The following is a 15207-nucleotide window of genomic DNA, read 5'->3' on the forward strand; positions in this document are numbered from 1 at the left end:
CCTCTTGAAAATGATCACTTTGTGATCGAAACACGTGTCGAGGTGGTAAAACTAACAATTTGGTGTTAGGAAAGAACTCCAGTAATATTCATTACTTCACCAAAGGTTCTAAACAGTGCATCAAAAGACTAGGTTAGTTAAGATTAGTGCAAAGGTGTACTTCGATTTATTTGTTATGAAAGGGTTCGTTTAGGCGTAACAAAACCAATAACGCCTCAGCGCGTGACGCTGATGTTTCCATCATCAGAAATCGCACACGTCGCAACAGGTAATCGCATGTTTTGTTTGTATGATACTTGAACGAGCCAGTGAAACTCACCTGCCTCGGTATCAAGATACCCGCGGAATTTGTTTGCGAGGGCGCGAGTTCTCGGGGTCAAAGCTCTGTAAAAACAATCGTCTTCTTTTTAGGAACGACAAACGCGCCAATTATAATTATTATATTACACATGCATGCGATTATAACGTAACGAACGCGAACAAGTTGACAATAATTAACTCGTCGATTGAAAGTCATTTATATGGTAATGGTTGTTGTTCGTTCAGGGCAGCGGTAAGGAGAGAAGAAATTCTTGACCAGTTGTAACTGATGTTAGGTTCTAACATCAGTTACACCTTTCGAAGCGAAGCAGTAACTCGTCTTGATAATGCCATCTGAGATGATGGCGAAACGTCGACTATCGAATAGTACACAACGGATGAACACCCGGAAAAACAACACATCATATTCTACCATCCGTGAAAACCTACATTGTAATATATACATATATATATATATATATATATATATATATATATATATATATATATATATATATATATATATATATATATATATATATATATATATATATATATATATATATATATATATATATTTCAGTTCAAAGTCTACTATAACATTTTATTTCTAATAAATTTGCAATAAATGACACTTTTCCCTTTTTTCAATAGGATTTTAAAGTAACTTCTTCAAATCGACAGCAACTTTTGGGATGTAGAAACACCACTTGCAATTGAAGGATTTCATCCGGTAATTATTCACAGAAAATCATATTTATCAATCAAGCTCATTCAAATGTAATTTGTAACCTAACTACTGCAAATTTTATCGAAGTTTCATTTTCTATTATTGCTATTCACATTTTGAAATAGACATAATCGTTTTGCAATTCAATTATAATGATCGACTTTTTGAAATAATTCAATTCAATGGTCATAGCGATATGTACACCAGATTCACTTAATACCATGGTTTGCATTGAGTTTGCAACTCACCAATAATGTTGCTGGTTAACTTTCCAGAATCATCAATTTACCTGAAACAAAAAAGAAAAGATAGTAAAGTATTCTAATCTGAAAAACATGAAATTGTGAATTGAAACACAGAGTAAATAATTGAAACTATGTTCACTAAAACGAAAACTACTAGGGGTAATTAAAAAGTATATTTCTATATTATTAAGAACCGAGTTAGGAATTTGGATTGCAAGTTGAAAACTTGGGGAACTTCAAACAATTCATAAAATATATGTATTAAATATCCTCTGGCAATCCATGAGTTGAAATCTATTTTTCCGTTGAATAGTTATCTCCCCCTACTAACGACAACCCCCAGAAGTCGAAACATATGCGAGCTGAGGATTACTGAAGTCTTACCTTTTAAAGTCCGATTCCCAGAGCGAAAGTGTTAGCATTTATTATTATAGGTTACCACTTTAGATCGAACTTAACAAGTTAAGGTGCGAAATTCTACATTTTTTTTCGAAGAATTCATTTATAAGTTGTCACTGAACATTATGACAAAAAGTTGATAAATGAAAGTTGAAAAACAAAACATAAACAATATGACAAATTACAAACATAATCACCCAAGGAAATAGTTGTTTAAAAGAAATAAATAATTACAAGTATGACATCTTCGGAGACAACAATGAAAATGTTCTTATTTCTGAAAATTTCTCAATGTGACAACACAGCTCATTCATTACTACAACAACAAGTGATTTTGAATATTTTTTCACTGGAACTTGTTGAAAAAAACTGAAAATGAAGTAGTTCAAACAGATCTATAAGTAGGTGACTTTCAACCTCAAATCATATTCCAACTGCTCAATTTGAGAAAAAGCATTTCGTCTTTGATTGAATGTCAGAATCGTGTTTTAGAAGTTAACAAAAAATTTGAGATTACACGAGTAAATTTTTTTCAATTCAAGTTCGTCATATATACTAATGAAGAACTACCTTTGATTAATTAACTGTTACCCAATGATTTCTCTTAATTATATATACATGATTCACATTCATTACTTTGATTAACGTATTATGCAACAGTGAAGATATCTTGATTTAAAAAAGCCGTTTCAGTTCTCTGTTTATATCATTAATAATCATTCAAATTGAGCAATTAAAAGATGCTATTTACCATTACTCTGTAAATGCCAGTTTATCGGGTGAACCGAAAAAAAGAAAAAGATTTCTCTTTCCTTCGCCATTTTTTTAAGAATGTATCAGCTATATGAATCAGTATCTAGTGTTATCATTTCATACTCATGTTGTTTTTACCAAGAGTGTCCCAACCAGCAAAGTTGTTTTATAATTCCATGGTGTTGCAACAGTTTTATTTTATTAGTATTTTATAATTACTTCCAAAATGCTAATTGATAATATTAGATGATTGGTGAACGCAATACAGTTGTAGACAATAAAAGTGTTTTATAAATTTGTCATTGAAACGTTTATGAAATGAAATTAAAAAACCATTATAAAATAGTCAGGAAATTATCACGGAAACGTTTTTGCAACTAACTTATAAAACTTATTTCCTTATGAAAGTAAATTGTTATATAGCAGTTTTATAACACTTTTCTGCCAGATTTTTATGATAGTTATAAAACTAATTCAAGCTTATTTTATGACTGTCCTGTAGCTTTAATGAAATTATTTTATTGGAATGCTTTCAGATACTATTTTATTTCCATTACCATATTTTCACTTCAATGATAATTTCCCAACTATTTTATAGAATGGTATATTAACTACAATTCAAAAACACTAATATAACTGTTATAAAATCAAATTGCTTTTGCTAATATATGTATATGTGCTAACACCAAGAATAAAATGCAGCATTTAAGAACAACCAGCTGACATCGATTCCTAATCACATCTTTGAAAAATTCTTCAAAATTTTGGTTATGTTTAGTAACAATATTTTTGTTCAGTTATTCTAGTGGGACATCATCGATATTGTGGTGGAAATTAGTTCTTCAGCAACTTCTAAATATTTAATTTTCATTGAGAATAGGTAACCCATAAGTAATTTCAATATGTTTAATTCATCCTTAATTTTAGACACTACGATATGCATATATATGTGTGGATTTTTCTGTTTGTATCCCGAATATTTAAATAAAAATAAATAATAACTCAATGGCGTCCATTTTCAACATTTATTTGTAGGTATATAATAGTTTTAGATTCAGTTCGAGGTGCTTCAAATAGACGAAGAAATGACTTGGTGTTCCATAAAAAAAACTTTCTGGAAGCTTTGAGTCGTCCTGTATATTGGAAATACTAAACAAACACTCAAAACTATCCCACCTAACCTAGTGCTTCATTTTTTTTGCAAAAAACAGGAAAAGGTTATTATAATGGTTGAAACCCGTCGTTTAGCCTTTATAATCGATGAAAGAAAACTTTTCAGCCAAAACATCTCGACAGATAATATTTATCCAAACTGTATGTGAGAAATCCTTCATTCATACAAGCACTTTTGTAGAAACCAACAGCTTTAAATGTAGTCCGACTCTGCCGAAATACGGTCACTCCTAGAACTAAGTGTTTCTTTACAGTTTTATAGGGGTAACATAGTAGCTAAAATACGTTGAAATGCTTTCTACTGATACCAATTTATTTTATAGAACGACACGCCATTTGAAATGATAGCGATCCGGGATACTGAAATTAGATGGTTTGAAAATATGAAATACCGCACATATAGTGATATTTACAGCTGAAAAATACAAAAATATTATAACACTACATTGTTTAGTTGAGTTTGTGACTAGAAAATTAATACCTCGACAGAGTGAATTTTTGTATAATTTATAGTTTTACCGAAAACATTTACAAATGAGTGGCGCGCTTAAATTTTGCTAATAATTGGCTATATATTTGTCAATAAAACTTCATTTGCAGTAAAAATATCAATATTCGAAACACAAACAATGTCTTTAACAGTTTTATGAGTGCAAAAGTGAAATTTTAAAATGGCTTCAACCTTTCTATTTGTTAGTTTTCAGTTGGTGACATATCAATTATATTTTCCTAGTGTCCAATACAAAATTACTTCTTGCGTCTTCAAGAAAACATTTTCAAGACTTTTTTATTTTATTGTTATCGTTTTCGGCTGTATTATATTTTATAACACCTACTTGGAACTACTAAAAAACTCTAATAAAACTGTCTTCTGATTATTTTATAGGTAGCGCTTGAATATGTTGCAGAAGTGCAGTGAGAGTATTAGACAAATTTTATAGTAACTGCCAAAATGTTTATAAAACTGTTTTGTTGTAGTGTTTGTAAAAGGCCTTACAAAATATTGAAACTAACTATAATGTTTTATAAAACGGTGGCAATTTCCTATTTACAGGAGTTTTATAAACGCATTGAAAACATTTCTGGGAGAAATGTAGTTTTATAATTTGTTTCTCCGAAACGTTTCCGCAACTATTATTGAATACGAAATTGTTAGTTGGGGTTGGGGTTGGGGTTTGTCGTTATTACAAATAAGGGCAAGTAAAAGGAATTACTAACCTCATCTTCGTTTCACACGTTTTTCAAATCGTCAAATCAATATTAAAATCAATTTTATCAATTCATTGTAGATTTCCTGATGAAGAGCCAATAAAGGTTCGAAAGCTCGAACAGAAAAAAAACTTATTTTACCATCCCAACTTGTTAAGGGCATACCCAAAAATTATAAAAGATTCTTCGTTATCATTTCATCTATAATTTTTTCATTAACAACTTGTGAAATGATTTATTCAATATTCTATCCTCTACTGCTCAGAAGATTCACTCATATATTCTGGGATGGCGGAAGAACTGGGCGACAGCTCCCATGGGATAGTGATTGGACACCGATGAGTCTCCCAGGCACTTTCTAAAGGTAAAAACTTAGCAAAAAAGACACTAGTAACTGTATGGTCAGCAGCTGCTGTGATTTACTATAACTTTCTGCAAGTAGGCCAAACTATCACAGCATAGTCCTTTTGTGAGGAAATCGACGAAAAGTACCAAAAATTGCGTCAGCAGCTGCAGCAGTCGGCATTGGTCAACTGAAGAGGTTCAAACCTGCTCCACCTAACACCCGTCGGTACGTTTCATTTTTCACCGTTCAAATATTGAGTGTTGAAGTTCTGCTTCACCCACCATACTCCCGAGACCTCTCGCCAATCGAGCACTTTTCAAACACTTTGATAACTTTCTGACCGGCAGAACCTTCGCCAATCAGCACCAAGCAAAAACGGCCTTCGTCGACTTTATCGAATCACGAGCACAAAATTTTATGCCGACGTAGCGTTGGCAAAAGTACACTGATTCAAATGTCGCTTATTTCAATTGGATTGAATGAGTATTTTTGAGATATTACAGTTTCAATTAGATTCATAAAGACAGACGAAACTTTTAAAACAGACCAATACAAAAAAAAATTGGTAAATTATAAAAACACAGATATTTTTTCATAAATTTGTTCATGAACATCCTGCTTGTCTGTCACCTTTACAGAGTAACGAAATTCTCCTTATTGTTTGTTCCCCGTGCTCATAAATCAGATGAATATCTCACTTATGTAACCGTTGAACATTGAAAAATAAACATTACAAAAACATTTGTTTTACTTCTCCGCGGTTAACAAATACACGATTAAGATACCATCTCGAACAGGCATGAAGAGTAATATCTTGTTCCAAGGTTGAAACTACAAGAATAATCAACGAAATATCTAAGTGGAGGTCGTTTTTCATACGTGTTTTGCTGAAAAGTACATGAGAACTTTTTTGCAGAAATAAAGTAGAACAAGCCTCATCGCTTAAGGCGAATGTTTATTTTCTTGTTTTACTTCAGTATTGAATTATGGAACAAAGAAAATGAAACCATAACAATTAAACCATTTTTTTCATGACAGTTAATCTGATGCTCGGTTTATGAAATCAAGAAATGGGTAGCTCTAACATATTTTGGAAAAAGAACGGTTTTCTTCAGAAAAAACAATGTGGAAGTGGCATTCCGACCACAGGCCAGGTTATCTAATTTCCTTTTCAAAGCCAAAGATAAGGTGGTCAAGTTGGAGAAATCTGGAGTGGTAAATTTTCGTTATGTGGACACCCGGCGATTTTGAAAAATTTTTTGACTGTACTCACGTATTTTGATGCGTTTGATGCCCTTCAAAGTTCAGAAAAGGGCAACTTTTCAGCCTTCTTCTTCACTAAATGAACTATTTAAAAACACAAGCATTTATTCACTAGGTCACCTCTACACCTTATTCCTCCTTCTTTGACACTTTTCACTTCAATAATCAACATTTTTCTTATAAAAAAATTAATTTAAAAACGAATGCCTCTCCTGGTGACATTATTCTATTCCTAGGTTAGTTACTAGTGACATTTCAGAAAAAAGCGGTTGGTATTTGCCGTCGCCTACTATTTCAAATTCGTAATAAACCACCAAAAACCAATTTACGATCTAAAGTAAAAAAACATTTGAATTACTTTAGGAATATGGACTACATCAGTCTTACCAACCATATCATTAACCTTAAAAACGTAAAATACAGTGATATGTAACCAAAAAGCAGCTCCGTACATTTTTTAACATTTTTATAAGAAAAATGTTGATTATTGAAGTGAAAAGTGTTAAAGAAGGAGGAATAAGGTGTAAAGGTGACCTATTGAATAAATGCTTGTGTTTTTAAATAGTTTATTTAGTGAAAAAGAAGGCTGAAAAGTTTCCCTTTTCTGAACTTTGAAGGGCCGTAACTTTTTGAATAAGGGAGAGCGCCGCTTTTTTCTTTCGAGTTCGTAATCTACGCATCAAAATACGTAAGTACAGTCAAAAATTTTTTCAAAATCGCCGGGTGTCCACATAACAAAAATTTACCGTAAATTCAGGTACTCAATCAATCAATCAGAGTACCCCTAATATCACCTACAGGGGTGCTATATAAGGGCTAATGTAATAAACCATTGTTAGTTTAATGTATACGTTTAAAAATGTCCTGACCAACAAATCGATACTTCATTTAGTGTACCAATAGCTCCGAACAAATTATCAGCAAACACTAGAAGATATGAAGCCCTCTATCAATGAAGGCAGTAGTGGTCGCTAATAGTACTGACCATAAATGGTAGCCAAGAAACTTGCCACACAGCATTGTCAATTTGTTACGATACAAGAAATGATGGACTTGGTGCTCTTGGTTCCATTATGAATTGTTCTCTATAGACATTCAGTAACTTGTTCTGCATTCTGAGCGCAACGGATAATGACAATAGTGAGATACAGAAGAGAAAGGGACTGAGGGAATCACCCTGAAATACACCCCTACTGAAAGTGACCCACCCTATTTGGACTCTTGCTTGACCAGATGTTATGGTGACGCGAGTTCGCTGAAGTGGTATCAATTGTTCAATGCATCTCACTATTTTGTCGGGTTCCGCAAGGCATCTGGGCAAATGCAAGATGAGCTCATGCAAAATTGTATCAAATGCCTTACGGTAATCGATCCAGGCAATAGAGAGGTTACGCTTATATTGTATCGAGTCCTGCGTTACACATCTATCGATGAGCAGGTTCTCTTCACATCCAGCGACTCCTCTCTTTGACCCTCTCTGCTCATATATCCGTTCGAACACTCGGTCAACTGCGGTGAGTATTAATGTGTATAAGATGCTTGTAAATAACTTATAACACGAATTCAAGCATGTTTTCGGTCTGTAATTCTTAGGAATCGACAAATCTCCGCTTTTGAGGATGAGAACGGTCCGCCCCTTGCTCTCCGTCCAGCCATGAGTTGAAAACTCTTGCCAGATGGCGGTGGGTGCCTGGTAGTTTTTTCCGCCAATAAGTGTTAAGCCCATCTGGGCCTGGAGCAGCAAAGTTCTTGGAACCCACAAGGGCTCTTCGAACATCATCTGGGGTTATCGGGTGGCGCAGTTCATTGAGCTCAGGCTGTCGAAGTTCTCTGTTGAAAGCTTCGAACTGCGCTAGGGCTGGAGTATCCAAGTTGAGTGGCTACGGGTGTTCATAGATATCCTTCCAGAAGGAGTCCACCTAATCAGCGGTCGGCAAATTATCCACAACACGTGGAGGCTCTTGGAATCAGCGAGAAGGTATCTGGCGGAACCTAAGGTTTTCCGCGATACTTCTCGCTCGCCTCACTAGTGACTTCTTAGCAGCCACTAGCATTCATATCCCATCAAGGTAGTGCTGTTTGGTGGTCAGCAGCACGCCTTGACTTAAAGCGTGATGGATACGTCGTAGTTTAGCGGCTATTCGCTGCACTGCGGACGTGAAAGGCCTGTAATCCATCACACATTGGATACGAGGCCGGGATTTCATCCTTCCGATTCGGAAACCGATTGGACGCCTCTTCTGTCAGAACACTATGAACCTCCGCATCTAAACAAGCCAGTTCTTGTGGCTTCGGGGGCCTAATTCTGTGGAGCGCCCTGCGTGTTCTGATTGTCGTCTCCATTGGTCGTATGGTGCGAGTCTCCTCTCCAGCCGTGCCATCGGGTGATAGAACTGTCACTTCTACCACTTCGTTAGCAGGCTGGGAAGGAGCTTATTATTATTATTATTTCTCGTAGTGTGCGCTGGTCACGCCCTATCACCCGAACCCCGATACATTCGGGAGGGCGCGCCAGCATTATCAACCAATTACCACTCTCCACACCGTGGGGTAAGTGATCATTGGGTCCGAGAATCTTGTGCCCTGAGCAAGCGCAGTGAGCCAAGAATGACATGCTTCTGCATTTGTGCGGCTGAGACATCATTCCACCAAGGATTCCAATAATCAGAACAACCATCTTGACAGAGTGATCTGGATAGAGTCTGCGGAGTTTGAAGAGAAAATCTCGATATTTAATCCGTTTTTCCTCCTCTTTTCTGACGATATTCGTCTCACCATAAGCTGAAAACTCCACGACATATATCGTTTTGCTCTGGTGTTCGAGAAGGACCACATCAGGCTTATTAGCTTGTATGAGCCTGAGGGTGGGGAACGAATAGTTTCAATAAATTCGGCACTTCTCGTTCCCAACGGATTCCACAACGGATTCCATATCCCCCGGAGCGTAGGGCAACACCGGTGTATTGTCAATACCGTAAGAGTGCCGTAGATGGTAATATAGCACTCTTAGGGCCGCGTTATGTCGATGGATATAGATACCGCATATGCTGGACATGCTGATAGCAAGTGCATTTAGGGTGTCGGGCGCCTCGCGGCAGGCCCTGCACCTTATGTCAGGAGCCTCTATACCCATCACGCGACTGCGGTAGACTGAGGTGTTGAAGACACCATCCTGGCAAGTCATGATGAACCCCTCAGTTTCCGACTTATTATTATTATTATTGTATGTATAGTGAGTGTGTACACCCATATGTATCAAAATTAGGATTCATCCCACTTTAGGCCGTTAATCAAAAGTGATACTCATTTTTGTAAAATAGAAATTCGATTGATATCGCTACTACTTCCCCATGAAGTTATATTACACGATAAGTTAGAATTGATCAAGGCATAATAAATGGCATCTAGAGTTCCTTCTAATTGTAGCATAGCATAAAAATTTGTTTAGATGTTTTCACAGATCGACAGATCCAAGTTTCCAAAAATTATGTAGATTCTGATGGTTTAATGCACTCATTATCGAAAGCACATTCCAAAAAAAGTTTGTGACTTTTCCTAGCTCGTAAAAGTATACCACCATCAATTCAAACAAGAGTCCTATAGCTGGGACTAAATTAAATGAGCGAATGAATGTCGAAAAAACCGTCGCATAAGTATCCCTCAGGAATTGTTGGATGACATCAACGGCGATCCAGATTTGCTTTAAAGGGTCATGATTGGTGACGAATCGTGGGTATATGGTTATGACATATACATAGATGAAGTAGAACTGCAAAACCCTTCTTTTCCAATAATCCTTGATGAAATTCAGTTTGAAAATTGTATAATTATTATCAAGTAGGGTTAATAAATAAGTTTCATCAAGTAACGAGTCGGTGTATTCATAGTGTTCATAGTACCGTACTCAAATACATTTGCCGAAGTTATTGGGATTATGATCCGATATCACAATTGTGGTGTAACAGGCATATATGTAAAATTTGAAAATATTTCTTCAAAACATAACACCGGAGTAATACGAGAAGATCGACCAGACTGAACCCAGATGATCCTTGCGGTATATTATCTCTCCGTAGAGTTGTGTCTAGTCGACTGAGAAATTACGATATATAATTCAATACCCCTCTCACATTTCCACTTAATTTCATCTCTACCGCAATTTACAATCGAACATTTCGAACAGACATCAAGAGTAGCTGGTTCGGCGATTCGAGAATGAAAGATCTCGGATTGCAACAAACCTCCAGTTTCGTTTTTCAGTTTCCGCTTCCTAATCGTACAAACACGCGATACCATCAAAGTACACCTACTTGGATCGTTTACAAAACGGCGGAACCGTTTCCTTGAAAGTTTCGGCTTGATTGCAGCAACGCTTATCGGTGACGTTCATCTCTCAAAGTGCACTCGATTCATACGCCACAGCAGTAGGTGTATCTACCACAAGCTGGTGAAGAAAATCTAAAAATTTGTGAACATTTTTCCGGATGATTTATCGGGTGGAGAGCAATACTTTTCCTCACTTCATCAAAAAACCCAGGATCATTTGGAAATATATGCATGCAGTTCATTCCACGGGGGTAGTTCCAGAAGTACCCGGCCTGACCTAGAGATGGCGGTAGGTATTTAAAAATTATCACTGCATTAGAAACTATACAATCTATAAAACATTTTTTTAAAGTCAGAAATTTTTCAAAAATTCAATGCAATACACATTCCATGCATAATACATATGATTCAAGTTTGAAGAGGCTGCGTTGTTTGGTATTTATTTGGCAGCCATCAATAACGAACGTTTTTGACGAATTTGTGAAAATTTGTTATGTGGTACAATACTTGTATTTGAAAGGCTTCAGCCCAACCAATATAAAAGCTGAAACGGATTCTACTCTGGGTGAGTCTGCTTCTTCATTCACCACAGTAAAATGTTGGATAGCCATACAATGGCTTCTTCGGGCGTTTTTGTAAGATTGTTTCTTATAATAGTTGCCGATAGACAAAACACACTATTCTTATGTCTTTCAACAATCTTATAGTTGGTTCAACGAACAAATTCGTAGTTAAATGTCTTAATAAAGGTAAACATATCTCACAGAGGCTTTCGTCTGTGTATTTCACTCAATTCTCATTCAGAAGTTGACTTATTATGATGCCAGAGTTGATAGTATCTCATCTCGAAAATATCTGATAGAAAAAAAACGATTTATTTCCAGCAGGAGTACCCAGTTACAGGAAATGCTATTATTACAGAGTATACATGAAATAAATATTAAAAATAATAGAATATAGAAATGTACAAAAGTTAATGCTAAAACAAGGTATATATAAAATATTCGTATACGTAGGATTCCGCAATGTTCACAGATTTGAATATAGAATAAATAAAATACATTAGTCTAGTTTCTACTGTGTTTATTTATTCGTTACGGAGAAACAGATTTTAAACATATTTTTTTAACAGAATCCAACAAATCTCTATCAGATACTTGGTTCACTGCAAATAGGCTCAACCTGAATGATGATAGAACTCGATGTATAGTAATATCTTCAAATACTAGGGAGCAACATGGAAAGTATATTAAATTATTGGGTTTTACGTTGGACGATCAATTGAACTGGTCTGCTCATATTGATGGTGTGACAAAAATGTTCAACTGTTCCATTTGTTATCAGGCAACTGAAGAAACTTTGAAAATGGCTTAGCATTATTTATTCCAGTCAGTTATTTCTTATGGGGTTTGGTATGAAACACCTTCCTGCTCTTATTGGAAATTCGCATATCTCTGAATAAGTTTCCAAAACATTGTGATAACCATGATTATGCCACAAGATCTACAAATTTATTGAATCTAACTTAATCAAATAAATCTACCCTACTCTACTCTAACATTCCAAGTCCCAGCGAATCACGAATCCCATCAGGACAGTACGAATTACAGTGATTTTAATTAATCGATCGTCGTCTCTCGAGCGAGATGCGCAATAAATTCAAAAAAGAGGCGCGGTGCCATCAATCCAATGTACACCGACCGATTTTTGCCGGAATCCTTAGAAATCGCTCCTTCTAAAGTCATAGGTCACCGCGAACGAGATCTCTCTCCTTTTAAGTAACACTGGAATTAATCCCATCTAATCATGATCGGCATAATTAGCGTGAGGTGGTCGATCGTGCACATACCAGAATAATATTTGACTGATGCACTGTGCCAAGACCGATGACACAGAAGATCTTACTTAAAGATTTTTGGCGAAAACAGTCATATTCCAGGAACCTGTGGGGGAGTATATATTCCATGTGAATTGACGTTAACTAATTTCTGTCCTTATTATTGAAAAATATTGCTTTATTCTTTTGGGAATAAGTAACGTCTTCATCGAAATCATTTCTTTCATACGCCAAAACTGCAACAAAGTTCATCCGAGGACATGCTAAATATTCACTTATATTTTACTGCTACTATAATAATAATAATAATAATAATAATAACAGTTATAATATCGGTATGAAAATGCTATCGGTATGAAATTCGGGATAGACAAATGTGCAATGGTCCATCTCAAAAGAGGTCGATGCGGGGACTACGGAGAGGATGTGCAGCTCGTAGATGGAAGCATCCTACACCATTTGGATGACGTAGGAACACAAGAGGTAACAGCAGTGAAGAACTCTCTCCGCGGCAAGAATCAGCACAAACTTCGACAGATCTGGTCATCGGAACTGTCTGGGAAGAACAAAGTTGCTGCAATAAATATGCTTGCCGTTCCAAAGTATCAGCACAAACTTCGACAGATCTGGTCATCGGAACTGCCAGGGAAGAACAAAGTTGCTGCAACAAATATGCTTGCCGTTCCAATCTTACTCTACTCGTTTGGAGTAGTGAAGTGGACTCGGGAGGAGCTGTATCAACTCCACGTGAAGACCCGAAAAATGATGCATCTCTGTAGGAGTTTGCAACCCAAATTGTCCGTTCCATGGTTGTACTTCCCCCGACAACAGGGAGGCCGTGGACTTTTTAGTTTGGAGTGTCTACATGACAGAATTGTACTGGATATAGCCTGTAAAGTCGTCAGGAATTCGGATCCCCTTCTCTGCATGGTCCGTGGCCATGAGAGAGCAGAATTTGGAGCATTTCTCTTTAGGGCAGCTGCCCGAGCAGCTGATGAACTCGGTTTAGTTTTCGACACTGAACGAGGTGACCACAACTCTGTCACCGAGTTGGAACCCGTTCAGCAAAATGCTCATGTAAAAGCCGTAGAGATCACCTCACTTCTGAGGAAACACAAGGATAAGCCAATGCATGAGGTCTTCTTCAATAACATCGGATACCTTGGCTTATCAAAGCGCCTGACTTTCGCTTTCCTCAGGTCGAGTGGGCTGAAGTCGGAAACTGTGGGGTTCATCATGGCTTGCCAGGATGGTGTCTTCAACACCTTTGTCTACCGCAGTCACGTGATGGGTATAAATGTTCGTGACGCCCTCCCGAATGTATCGGGGCTTCGGGGGATAGGGCCTGACCAGCGCACACTACGTTGAAAAAAAAATATCGGTATGAAATTCGGGAAAGACAAATGTGGAATGGTATATCTCAAAGGAGTACGATGTGGGGACTACGGAGAGGATGTGCATTTGATTCTGCTTTCATACTATTTCCAAACAAGAATGTATCCACAGTTCCAAGTCGTCATTTGAAACCTCAAGAGGACAAAATTTTGATAGAAGAAGCAACGCTCAAATTCGAAAATCAAAAAGAGAAGAAAGTAGTTTGGAGTATCAAAATATAAGAGTAGCAGAGAACATGCCAAATGCTGGTATAGAAGAGTTGCAGGAAGAACAAATATTTCATATCGCCGTTCAAAACAAAACAGATATCATCTATAATATTTTATTATAAATTAGAAGGAGGGGGTATCTATTGTCAACTTTTATTGCTAGTGTCATTAGGAGTATATTGAAGCCTTCTTTCTACCATAGGTGGCCCCAGAAGTTAAAATCTGTTTTTCCATCAACCAGCTGTTACCCCCCTACGCACGACAACTCTCAAAAGTCGAATCTTGTGCGAGCTATGGAATAACGAGGTCTTACCTTTTAATGGGTGATTCCTAACACGGAGGTGTCCGGCCCAACAGAGAAAACACAAAAATTCTGGCAAAAATGTGTTTATTTTCCAACATAACCTCCTTGCAGCTCTATACACTTTTCCAGCAATATTCAATAAGTTATAATAAGAACTATTTTGCTCCTCAAAATCGTTGGAAAATCTTCGACCACCGAGCCTTTTTCTTAAGTTCGGGAACAGAAAATGACCCGAGGATGCTAAATCTGGCGAATGGGGTACATGAGGTAGCAATTGAAACTTTAATTCATTAATTTTGGTCATTTACTTTTGTAAACGAAGAAGCAGACTCACTGAGAGTAGAATACTAAACAACGCAGCGTCTTCAAACTTGAAACATATGCTTTAAAAATTGTGTACTTTCTAATACCGTGATATTTTTCAAAAAATTACCGCCATCTCAAGGACAGGCCGTGTACTTCTGGGACCAGCCTGGTAAAATGTTTAATTTACCAAGACTACCAGTGTTTGTTTACATCGGTATCCCACCCAAGATCCAACAGCAGGTCTATAGAAATATCTTAGCTGCCGCGTGAGGCCAAATAGTCGAACTCCCCCACATTAGAAAGTACGAAGAATCGTTAATGATCGCGTTTCCAGAGTAATTTCTCCTTTGATGATATACACGTAAATGGCCTTGATGGTCATCAGTGAATTCTTACACAGAACATTTACTTA

At 36.7% G+C, this 15207-nt stretch overlaps 1 protein-coding gene across 4 annotated transcripts in view; it reads right to left on the reverse strand.

Moving 5' to 3' along the window:
* The window catches only part of knockout (Stork-head domain-containing protein knockout), a 212039-nt gene that overhangs the window by 104595 nt on the left and 92237 nt on the right, over window positions 1-15207 (reverse strand). The window contains exon 3 of one of the 4 annotated variants that reach the window (XM_074171115.1): window positions 1279-1319. The exons of the other annotated variants lie outside the window; for them this stretch is intronic. The gene's annotated coding sequence lies outside the window, so the exon portion shown is untranslated. The remainder of the gene's footprint in view (window positions 1-1278; window positions 1320-15207) is intronic. 4 annotated transcript variants of the gene reach the window in all.

This window comes from Leptinotarsa decemlineata, unplaced genomic scaffold (genome assembly GCF_025532065.1).
Source record: "Leptinotarsa decemlineata unplaced genomic scaffold, Ldec_3_MD MMD2_tig00000008_RagTag_RagTag, whole genome shotgun sequence".
In the NCBI taxonomy this organism is placed as follows: Eukaryota; Metazoa; Arthropoda; class Insecta; order Coleoptera; family Chrysomelidae; genus Leptinotarsa; species Leptinotarsa decemlineata.